This window comes from Podarcis tiliguerta (assembly GCF_965153285.1).
Source record: "Podarcis tiliguerta genome assembly, chromosome: 6".
Taxonomy (NCBI): domain Eukaryota; kingdom Metazoa; phylum Chordata; class Lepidosauria; order Squamata; family Lacertidae; genus Podarcis; species Podarcis tiliguerta.
The window spans coordinates 69,422,011-69,434,237 of NC_139539.1; the positions used below are offsets into that span (position 1 = coordinate 69,422,011).

General features: G+C 43.0%; 1 long non-coding RNA gene across 1 annotated transcript; it reads right to left on the reverse strand.

Annotated features, from left to right (window-relative positions):
- Positions 1-615: 615 nt before the first annotated feature.
- LOC310679635 lies at positions 616-11,511 on the reverse strand. The gene is made up of 3 exons (XR_014512426.1): positions 10,932-11,511; positions 10,337-10,584; positions 616-729 (listed from the first exon to the last, which is right to left on the reverse strand). It is a non-coding gene; the product is annotated as an uncharacterized lncRNA (long non-coding RNA).
- Positions 11,512-12,227: the final 716 nt, after the last annotated feature.

A 12,227-nucleotide genomic window follows, 5' to 3' on the forward strand; every position in this document is an offset into this window, starting at 1 on the left:
TGCAACTGGGAATCTCTTGGGGATTTACTCTTGAGAACATAAGACAAACCTACTGGATCAATGGCCCATCTAACCCACTATCCTGTTCTCACAGTGTTTGCCCAGACTCCTGTGGGATCTCTACAAGATTTCTCTGCCATCTCCTCTTCTTTGTTTCCTCTGCCCCTCCAACATGTCCAGGCTTTGGATTTTAGAGAGAGCCTGGAAGGCAGTGGGCAACCTTTGCCTCTATGAAGCAGGACCTTCAAATGAGTTTCCACTATATCCAGAGATAAATGGTACATGGCTTATTTTTTATGCAGGTAGCATCTTCCTCTCTCATCTGCTTTTTCCCCATCTAGAGATTTTCCATAATACAGCCTTCACTAATCTGGTACTCCCCAGACGTTTTGAACTACAACTCCTATCAGGTAACTCGGTCACATCATGCTGGGGTTGATGGGAGTTGTAGATCAAAAAATCTGGCAGGCATCAGGGTGGCCATAGGTACTCTTTCCCTACAAGCCTCTGTGTGCAGATTCTTCCTTTCAGGAAACAGGACATTATTTACCAGAGTCCGCTTGCTATGATGTTTCCCATAAGTTAGGTGGGTGGGGTTGCCTCCTGTGGCTGTTGCAAGGAGATAAATCAGGGATGTGGTGTTTAGAAGGGGTGTTGGTGAGGGCAACCAGTTTTTTCCAGAGGTGGAGTATCTCTTATCCTGCCTCAAAATATCACAGAGCCTTTGAGCTGTGAAGATGAAATAGACAATATGTGCATAAGTGTGAGTGTGTTCTAGGATAATGCCAACTTACATGTTTCCAGGGATTGCGCGTGGATTCTAAAACCTTCCTATATACAGATAGTGCCTGAACATTGAGCACAGCACAAAACTCCTTGGACAAACGCTGTGCTTTCCTCTGATTCTTCTATCATCTCTGATGGTCGGGGCAGAGAGATGAAGGGGAGAGAACAGAGGTGAGCAGTTCCTATGAAGGGGGCACAAGGTGGATAAAGGCAAAATTAGAAAAGGGGAGGGAATCAAGGTGGTATTCCAGTAATTTGCTTCATGTTGAATATGTAAGAAATTACCTAAATCATGATTCTTTTAATTGTACTAGAAGCAATCACTGCATTTATAAAGAATTCAGTTCTCGCTTAAGAAAAAGGTTTGGAACGCTTGAACGAACGAGGCTGAGACAACCCTAATTATATGTATCTATATATTTTCCAAAGGCACATGAAGCTTAAGTCGAAAACTGAATTATTGTACCTTAAGTCAACAATCTCCAGCCTACAACGCTGAAAACCAAACCTGGAGCCAGTCCTGGCATCCGCCGTAACTACTTGAATTATAGATCTGGAGTGAGCTCTTATATATATGGGGAGCCAAAGTATGCTAGTGGCGAAGGAGAATTCTGTTTATTGAGATATACACTAGCAACCTAAGGAAGCAGTATTGCAGTGGAAATGAGTCTAAATTACTTGTAGAGAAGCCTGACATATTTCCAAGTAATAAAAATGTTACACCCTTGCACTCTAAATAAAATCTTAGTTGCTGTTGACAGTTGGTATGAAATCCCAGTCAGAAATACCAAGCTGCGAAAATAAGGCCTAACTTTTGTTGTTGTTGTTATTATTATTGTTGATACATCTGGCATCCAATCATGAAAGACAATGTCCGTGTCACTCGGATGGCCCCCGGGCATTCACTATATCTACATCGAGGTTAAACATCTATGTGAAGATGTGACAGCACACCTTATAAAAGATATTATTGAGTAATATAGACTTTCTGTAATAACCAAAGAGTAAAGAATATAGCTTTTTAAAGGTCTCCCCATGGCTGATCTCATGACTCAAAGATGAGACACTGTGCTGCAAGCTAAGTAATAAAATCTGGTGGAGACTCTGGGCTAGCTTGTGACAAATCATATCAAAGTATTATTAAAGAAGGAACTTGAGACCCAAGACTATTATTGATTCTTGACAGAATTTCTTATAAATAAGTGTTGCAATCTGATCCTGGGCTAGCCAAGGTCCTGGTAGAATTCCACCTATTTACAGGGCAGGTTGCAAAACAGTGCCATTATATTACTGAAAGATGAAAGGAGCGCATTTGGCTGCAGAGACAGGCAGCGCTGCCAGAGGGAGGCCAGAGACAGTCGCTGCCACAATGGCCCCAGAGGGTGAGACGGGAAAGGGGGAAAGCGATGGCATTTGCTGGCCCAAATCCCAGGAGCTTTGAAGCCTTCTCAGGCAGGCTTTGAAGCCTTCACAGAAGTCTTCGTCAGGTAGCATGGGAAAGGAATGTATTACTCAACTTGGTCCAGAAAAAACTTTGTGGCAAATGCGAGTTTTAGAAAACACACACACACATACAGGTTACAACCCACCTGGAACCCTTCCTCACACCAGTTGAACACATTATTTTGCAAAGGGGATTTGAAAATAGCTAATTGCAGATTGGTCTGCTGCTAAGAGACAAGTCCCCTCTTGTTGTTGTTGTTGTTCAGTTGTTTAGTCATGTCCAACTCTTCGTGACCCCATGGACCAGAGCATGCCAGGCACTTCTGTCTCCCACTGCCTCCCGCAGTTTGGTCAAACTCATGCTGGTAGCTTCAAGAACACTATCCAACTATCTCGTCCTCTGTCGTCCCCTTCTCCTTGTGCCCTCCATCTTTCTCAACATCAGGGTCTTTTCCAGGGAGTCTTCTCTTCTCGTGAGGTGTTAGAGTATTAGAGTCTCAGCTTCAGGATCTGTCCTTCCAGTGAGCACTCAGGGCTGATTCATGGATCACTGCCTTGCCGTGGCAAAGGGGCTTGAATAACTCAGAGAAGCTATGAACTATGCCAAGCAGGGCACCCAAGATGGACAGGTCATAGTGGAGAGTTTGGACCAAACGTGATCCACCTGGAGGAGGAACCGGCAAGCCACTCCAGTATCCCTGCCAAGAAAACTCCATGGACAAAAACAACAGTCCCCTCTTAGGAATTGGCTAAAACAAGATTGCCAGCAATTGTGTGTCCCTGCAACAACCTGTGAATCAGGTAAAATAATGGACAAGATATCCACAAACTGTCTTCTTTCGAAGCTAAAAGGCAGCATCAAAGACTACGATCAGAAAAGGAAGCACATCAAAGAGAAGGGATACTCAACCCTCTCTTGCTATTTTCCCAGTCAAAATGTGGGAGACGTGATTCACGGGGTGAGGTGTGGGAAATAGGGAGAAGTATCCTTCCCCCTATTGGGAGAAAAACAACTAGAGGTGGACACTTTGGAGCAGGCAAAGGAGAGGAGCAGAAATAAGTAAGCAGCTTGTTCCTTCTCCTGCCCCCGCCACGATTTCTTTGCTGAAATTGCCATCTCCCAACAGCCATTTTCAGGGTTTCTTTGTTTTTAAACTCAACTCATGCATCTTTCGTGTATGGCTTGTGCTATTTCACAATGTGAGTAGGAGAATCAAATATCTGTGCGGGGTGATCCAAATCTCTGTCTGTGGGAAGGGCTGTAGCTCAGTGACAAAGCATCTGTTTTGTATGGAGGTAGGGCGCAGGTGGTGCTGTGGGTTAAACCACAGAGCCTAGGACTTGTTGATCAGAAGGTTGGCAGTTCGAATCTCTGCGATGGGGTGAGCTCCTGTTGCTCGGTCCCTGCTCCTGCCAACCTAGCAGTTCGAAAGCACATCAAAGTGCAAGTAGATAAATAGGTACCACTCCAGCGGGAAGGTAAACGGCGTTTCCGTGCGCTGCTCTGGTTCACCAGAAGCGGCTTAGTCATGCTGGCCACATGACCCTGAAGCTGTACGCCAGCTCCCTCGACCAATAAAGCGAGATGAGCACCGCAACCCCAGAGTCGGTCACAACTGGACCTAATGATCAGGGGTCCCTTTACCTTTACCTTAGGACTAAGAAAGATCCCTTCTCCAAAGAGCCTGGAGGGGCACTGCCAATCCATGGAGATAATACTGAGCTAGGGAGGTCAAAGGTCTGACTCAGTATAAGGCATCTTCCTTTGATCCTATGAAAGCATACAGGGAGAAAGGTTCTAGACCAACCTGACACACTAGCTTCCTAGAAGGATCTTTGGTTCTTCAGTTTTAAATACAGACGCATTTAAACATGTGGTCTAGCCTCAACCTGTGTACTGTTCTCCTTAGACTGTTCTATATGCTTTTCCAGAGCACAATGAGTTGGATTAACAAGCCTCCAGCTTAGAGCCGATCTATGGGTTTGATCCAGATTTAGTCGCTTAGAGGAGACCTACCAAAATCAACGGGAAGTAAGTGGACCTCCTTTAAACATGAGTAGGCCTGGATCCAGCCCAGAGACCACTTGAAGGCCTGAAATAGACCCTCCAAGTGTCCCTATTTTCCAGGGACAGTCCCGGATTTACAGAAGCCATCCTGGTTTCTGATTTGGTCCTGCTTTTCCTTAGGATGTCCCTATTTTCATCGGAGAAATGTTGGAGCGTATGGGTTATGTGACCCTCAAGCCAAGGAGATAGGTAACTTTGCAACCTTTAGAAGACATTTGAAGACAGCCCTGTATAGGGAACTTTAAAAAAAAAAATGTTTAATGTTTTATTATGTTTTTATATACGTTGGAAGTCATCCAGAGCGGCTGGGGCAACCCAGTCAGATGGGCCAGGTATAATATAATAAAAATTACTACTACAGTGGTACCTCAGGGTACATACGCTTCAGGTTACATATGCTTCAGGTTACATATGCTTCAGGTTACAGACTCCGCTAACCCAGAAATAGTGCTTCAGGTTAAGAACAGTTTCAGGTTAAGTACGGACCTCCGGAATGAATTAAGTACTTAACCTGAGGTACCACTGTACTACTAGTACTACTACTACTACTACTACTGGATAGGATGTCCCTATTTTCACCAGAGAAATGTTGGAAGGGTATGCTGAACAGTACATTTAGTGGTATACATTGGAGCAAGAAGAGGCATAAGAACATGAATACATAAGATCAGCCCTTCTTTATCAGACAAAGGCCTGTCAAGTGTAGCATCTTCTTCCTCACAGAGGGCAACCACATGACATTAGGAAGCCCACAAGCAATTGCTGTCACTGCCCAACAATTGGAATTCAGAAGCACATTGCTGCCAATTCTGGAGGTAGCCATTGATGTCACTATTCAATTTCCATTTTGTGCTCCTGAAAGGAGTAGTAAGAAAGGGTTTTTGTGCATCTTTCCTTCCTAATATGCCTTATTAACTTTAAACTGCTGTTTAAGATGGGGGGGGGAGGGGGGAAGCGTGTTTTCCCCAGTGCTTATAACTGTGCTGTGAACGTGTTAGTGGAATGAATCTGTGACCCTTTAGAAAACTAAGGACACACCTCCATTAGTGTCCATATTGCTGCACTGAAGAGGCTGATACAGTCAACTGAAATGACAGGGTGATAAATATAAAACCACTATCATCAATAAGACTGGAATGTAAAAGCACTTAGTTTCAGCCTAAGTAACTCCCAGAAAGTTTGGTTTCAAGAACCAATGCATCATCCATCACGACTCTACCTTCTGTTGACAAAGTAATTGTAAGATATCTAGAATGGAGGTTCAATATGAACTGACATTTTTGAAAGGAGGAATTGTGTGCTGCACTTACTCATTAAATGTATTTTCCTTCACTAAAGATGTTTCCTTTTTTAGTTTATGTATGAATAACTTTAGTTAAAGTTCCCTTGACACACTGACTTTGCTTTGAATAGCACCTTATATTCATTAACATAAAACCTGAAAGAAAATAATTTTAATACAGCTTTTTTAACACTTCAAAAGCCTTTAACAAATTGATCGAGCACAATTATGTATTCCAAAGGGAATTATAAAGAGATCACAGAAAGGTTGAAAAGTTCTGGTTAAAGGAGAGATAAAAATATTCCTAAGTAGAAACAGGCATGCTGTGCTCGAACTTTAATGCTTACCAAATTGTAAAAGTAATAAAATTATTTCAGAATGTCAAAGTTTGTAGCCCAAGTATGATCTGGCTGATGATAAGTAGCAAAGACAAGGTACTTGGAGGTTAGAAAGCAATTTAGGTTGAAGTTTGGCTAGCCAATGAGGGCACCATGCAGCCAAAGTTCAGCACTTCTTGTTGATTTAAGTGTTGAAGTTAAGTGTGTGTTTACATCCCTCTCGCTGAAATAGATGGTACCTAAAAGTGTTTCATTCAGGTGGATTGGGCCCTAATTGTACTACAATTTGTCACTGCAAAGCAGAGCAATTATCATTGCTTTTAAGGCTTATATCAATATGCAAGTCCAGGTATTTGCATGATATGTTAAGTGTGCTCTCTAAGCTTGGATATCCTGACTTTATCAAAAGATGTAACAGAATTTTAACTAGTCTCAAAGGCTTTGTGATGTTGCGTTCCTATTGGGGCTCTGATATTTCAGTATTATAAAAGCTGTGCCACAATAGACGACAGAGAATTAAATACCAAGGAGAAACAAGCCATTTGGTGGATTGTTTACTTATCGGTACTTCTTTGCCCTTCAGTTTGGAATGGACAAATCTCAATTTTAGTTTTGCTTCAGTTCTGATTACCAGTCTTTAGCTCACCACATGTCAGGATCAGTTTATGTGCGTGAGTTTTAAAAAAAGGTCTCATGAAAATTCATCAGCATTTTAGTGACATTTCTCCTAACTCACACATTTTTGTATGCACTTTTGCCTAATTTACATTTTTTTGCCACCAATTTCCCCATATATCATGCATTCTTATGTTATTTTCACTCATGTATGCATACATTATTCTAAAGGAAACATTTTCGTATACCCTTTTTAAATATAAATAGTTTTATTGACTTTCCAATATCATTCCAGTAACAGTCTCATTGTAACAATGCCAATTTTATCCAATTAATACAATTATTAAAGACCAATTATTAATATACCAAATTATAGCTAAAGTAGCCTCCTCACAGCTAGATTTGATGGCTCCCTCTTTTTTATTATTATTTTCTGCTTTCCAAAATCTTAATAATTTCAGTTACATTCCCTTCAAGATAATAATCCCTTATACACCGCTACAATCTTATGGTTTCCATTCGTGTTAATATATTAAGTAATCTATAAAGTTTCAAGTGAGGTACTTAGTCTGTAATCATTATTCTTTCCTGCATGTGGCAATTCCCCCTCCCCAACCCTATATGGTATTGTGTCCCTCATTTTTGTATACACTTTTTGGTTGGAGAAACGCCTCACAAAATATAGAGAAGCACAAATTTTCCGTCTTTTGGTTCCCCGATTGTTTCAAATGTGTGTGTTAGCTACTGTGAACCAACCAGAATGACTCCCCCACCCCTCTCTTCAGTAAAAGCCTCAGCTTGGCTTGCACAATTTAAACACACAAGGGGAAAAAATGGAAATCATACAGATAAATATATTCTGTGTGTGAACTACAACTTTTTTTTGGTAGAATTTCATTACAACAACTTGGCTTTAATTTATTTTCTGATGGTTTCCCAGTCTCTTTTCCTGGATTCCTTTTTGGATTGTGTAAGTCTAATTTCAAACTCATCCCAACTGGAAGTCTGGAGATATGGATGCAACTTGGTACCCCCTCCCTCCCTTCCTATATTGGCAGGTGACTGCACTCTTCCACTGTAGAAGCATTAGGTGTGTTGGGAGAAGATGCCCAGATTGAGTTTTCATTCACCTCCTCCCAGTCCTTCTGAGTCCACCTTCTTCTGCATCGACTATTCACTAAATACAGTGGTACCTCGGGTTACAAACACTTCGGGTTATAGACTCCGCTAATCCGGAAGTAGTACCTCAGGTTAAGAACTTTACGTCAGGATGAGAACAGAAATCGTGCAGAGGCCCCATTAGCTAAAGTGGTACCTCAGGTTAAGAACGGTTTCAGGTTAAGAATGGACCTCCGGAACGAATTAAGTTTGTGACCAGAGGTACCAGTGTAATAGCCTTTCAGAGTACCCAGTTTTGGAGTGGAGGGGAAATAGTAAAGCACAGTACATACATACTTACATACATACATACTGTGTTTTTTTGTGTATAAGGCACCCCCATGTATAAGCTGCCCCTACTTTTGGGAACTCCAAATTAAGAAAATGGGGGGGTGCCAAAGTTGTTGAACTTTTTGTGGGGAAGATTGCCCAGATTTGTTGAGCTTTTTTTTAGAGAGGAATGCCCTGAAAATCACTCACCTGGTGCTGCCAATCACACGTGTCGCAGAAGAAAACAAGCACCCAACAGCCACTAATCCCCCACCCAATCGCCGCTGACAAGCTGCTGCTCGTAGCTGCAACCAAACGCCCGCCCCGCATATGCACTATCTGTGTATAAGACGCCCCCAATTTTTAACATTAGAGTAAAAATAAAACTTGTCTTATACATGGAAAAGTACATACATACATAATTTTATTTGTATGCCACCTGTCCATAGTTCAAACCATGCTCCAAGTGGCTTACAACATAAAAAAGACATAATTACAACACAACAAAAGTAGCAATAAACAATAAATAATGTATCAAAAAATACACAGCCAAATCAAACGGTTTCCACATAAATCATAATCATATCTAAAATAAAGATACAATATTATAATATCAATCACAGCAGCAACCCCCGACCAACAAAACACCCTAAACAATATCCCAACCGAAGGGTCTGTTCAGCAGCTTTTGTAGCTGGAGTCAGTCATGGTCCTGCCCTCACAGGCCAGGAGAAAAAGGGTCTGCAAGGTCGGGAGAAGGTCTTCAGGAGTCACAGCCAAATACTTAGGGCAGGCATAGGCAAACTCAGCCATCCAGATGTTTTGGGACTACAACTCCCATCATCCCTAGCTAACAGAACCAGTGGTTAGAGATGATGGGAATTGTAGTCTCAAAACATCTGGAGGGCCGAGTTTGCCTATGCCTGACTTAGGGACAGTGTTGTCCTTGGATGTTTGTAATAATAATAATAATAATAATGGGTGTTTTGTTAGTAAAAAAGAAAAATGTGTAGAAAGAAAGAGAAGCAAAACCCAGACACTAGTAGGGATGGAAAAAGTGAAGCATATCAATCCGAGATTTTTTATCTAGTTACTTTAGAAGGGCACTTTTGTTTCAGCAGCAGATGAAAGTCTGAAGCTGCAACCCTACATTTACTCACTAACCTAGGAGCCAGTCGCATTCAGCTCAATGGGCCTTGCTTCTCCAGAAACATACATACGATTGCACTGTTACACAATGGCTGCTTTCCCAGTCACGGGGTCAGTGGCTATTGCAGCCTCGTCATGGCAAGCTCGGATCCCCCCGGAGCAATGCTGGGGCTAGGCAGCCATCGGCTGGGAATTCCCTGGCCGGCCGCTCTGATTGGCGGACTTTCCCACCATCTGAACATTTGAATCCTGGGCCAATCCAGTTGCTGTGAGTGGGCGTGGCTTCGGTAAGCTTTGTACACATGAGCTGAAACCCAGTCATCCTTTGAAATGTGCATTTCTCCCAATTTCACCATGCAGCCCCTGAGCCAAGTAATGTGTTGAAATGTGCCTGTTAGGGGATGCACTAATGCATATATTAGTGGAAATAACATACAGTCAAGCCTTGGTTGTCGAACGTAATCCATTCTAGAAGCCCATTTGGCTTCTGAAATATTCGACAACCAAGGTGTGACTTCCGGTTGGTTGCAGAAGGTTCCTACACTCAAGCGGAAGTCGCGTTGGATGTTTGGATTCCGGAAAAAGTTCAAAAACCAGAGCATTTCCTTCTGGGTTTTCGGCGTGAACATTGCACTGCAAAAATTGCACACGAAAATGCAACTGCTGATCAATTTCCATGAGGATTTTTTTCTTTTAAGCCAGCTGATATGGGAATGTGGAGAGATGAACTCAAGATTGGAAAGAGAAACTGAAATGGACAATATCGCCCATCCCTAAGATCAAGAGCCCAGTCATAGAGAGGCTTCCATGTACAATCAGCTAAATACATATAGAAGCCTCCCTCTGACCTCCAAGCTGAATGGGCAAAGATCTGAAGAGAAGCCCACCCACACTTATGGGGAAAGGGCTTATGTGTGCCTACGTTCCTCACTCGACTGCTGTAGACTGAATGCATGCTCCTAAGCATGAACTCTGAAAGCAAATAAAGAAGGATATTTTTAACATTGAATATGGGAAAAAGGTCTCATTGTCCTCAGACAAAGGCTTAGGAGAATAATTTACTGTGGCCAGGAACATAACTAATTTGTTTAAGCCCCACTGAGTTCACCAGGGTTTGGTACCACTGTGGCTAATGGTCTAATTTTAGCTCTTCCTTTGTTGGATGCAGTGAACTAATTGCTATGTCCATACAACAATATAATCTACAAGGGTATGTTTTGTGTTTACCTCATGAGCTGAATGTACACTTCATCCTCTCCTACAGGCTCAGGATGGGTTGAAACAGTTGTGGCTCTCTTACAGCCAGATGTTCTTTGAAGATCTGAGACTCTCGAGATAACACGCGCACTTCTGTCTTCCAGTGGTTTTAGCCTTGGCAGAAGTCTTTGTCAAATGTTTATTCATGGACATCATTTGCCGAATAATGCTGCCATAGCTCTTTTTACGCCCAGGATCTGTGACTTAATGCAAGCATTCTGCTCTTGAGAAAACAGAGACACAAGAAGTAAAGCTCAATAAAATATCAAAAGAAGACATTTCAACATAAAAACTCTTCACAGAAGCATAATATACTGTTTCAATAGCTCCTTGTTCCTACACTCCTTATTTTTCTTGGAATTCATCTCAAACTTTGCAAGAAAAAGGGGAATTATATTGTCATCTTTAAAGGAAATCTCTCCGTGGGTGGCCTTGCGTACTTAATCTGGCCTTGCAGTCATCAGCAAATTATCTCTAGAATGCCCCATGAAATTACTCTTTCCCCCTTTTGGAGTGGGATTCAGTGGAGACACTCAACTAAGCAATCTTCTAAGCCCCACTCAACTAAGCAATCTTCTAAGCCCCACTGGAGTCAACCAATCAGACACATACAGGAACACAGCAACCTTGGGTCGTATCCAATGCTGCATGTGCTGTGCTCTGTTTACACAGTGAGACTTCCCCTTCCTCTCCTCTCCCTGCATACCCTCAAAATCTTCCCTGTCTGGAGTTGATTTTGAGGGTGCATGGAGGGCTTCAGGAGAGAGGAAGAGATGGGAAAGTTCTTTCGCAGCAGTCTGCTGTGCTAGCAGAGCAACAGAGTTGGATAAGCTTCCTTGTTTTCCATACAAGGTGAGCACAGATAGATGCAGTGACACCAGGGAGACAGTGGGTGTGATGATTAACATATGAGACAGTGCTGGAGGTGAGATAGTTAAACAGGTTGCCCAGTCAGGACCCGGGGGGTGGAGTCAGTGGGACTATAAAAGGAATTCATGGGGAGTTGTTCGTGGGTAGTTGGTTGGTTTTAGTGGGTTGGCTAGTTGGGAAAGGCAGTTGGAGAAGCAGTTGGCAGGCAGTTGGTAATAGAGAGACAGTTAGGGCAGTGGGTTCTTGAGTGTGGGGAAGTAGAAGAGATAGGTAAAGGTAAAGGGACCCCTGATCATTAGGTCCAGTCGTGACCGACTCTGGGGTTGCGGCACTCATCTCGCTTTATTGGCCGAGGGAGCTTCCGGGTCATGTGGCCAGCATGACTAAGCCACTTCTGGCAAACCACAGCAGCACACGGAAACGCCGTTTACCTTTCCGCCGGAGCGGTACCTATTTATCTACTTGCACTTTGATGTGCTTTTGAACTGCAAGGTTGGCAGGAGCAGGGACCGAGCTCACTCCGTCATGGGGATTCGAACCACCGACCTTCTGATCGGCAAGTCCTAGGCTCTGTGGTTTAACCCACAGTGCCACCTGCGTCCCTGAGATAGAGAGAGGAAAGTAAAAAGCAACAACATTTGGAATGCCCTAAAAGTTTGTTTGTGTCTGAAATAAACACTCTTCTTTATTAATTGAGAACCTGACTGAGACTGAGTGATTTTACCAGGGATGACCTGGTTGGTGGCAGCGGATTAGTGGTGTACGGGTCAATAGTCCATGAGACGCCTGGGGGCTCCATACGAACGCCACAGTGGGTTCCTGTGAGTGGGCCCAAGAGACTTTTTGCTGCCTGCCATGAAGGGCAAGATGGCACCCCTGCTTCTTGTTTTGACCTTTAAAGGTTTTGACCTTTAAAGCCCTATGGGGCCTAGGACCCATGTACCTATGGGACTGGCTCTCCTGGTACGCCCCGCGGAGGACCTTAAGGTCC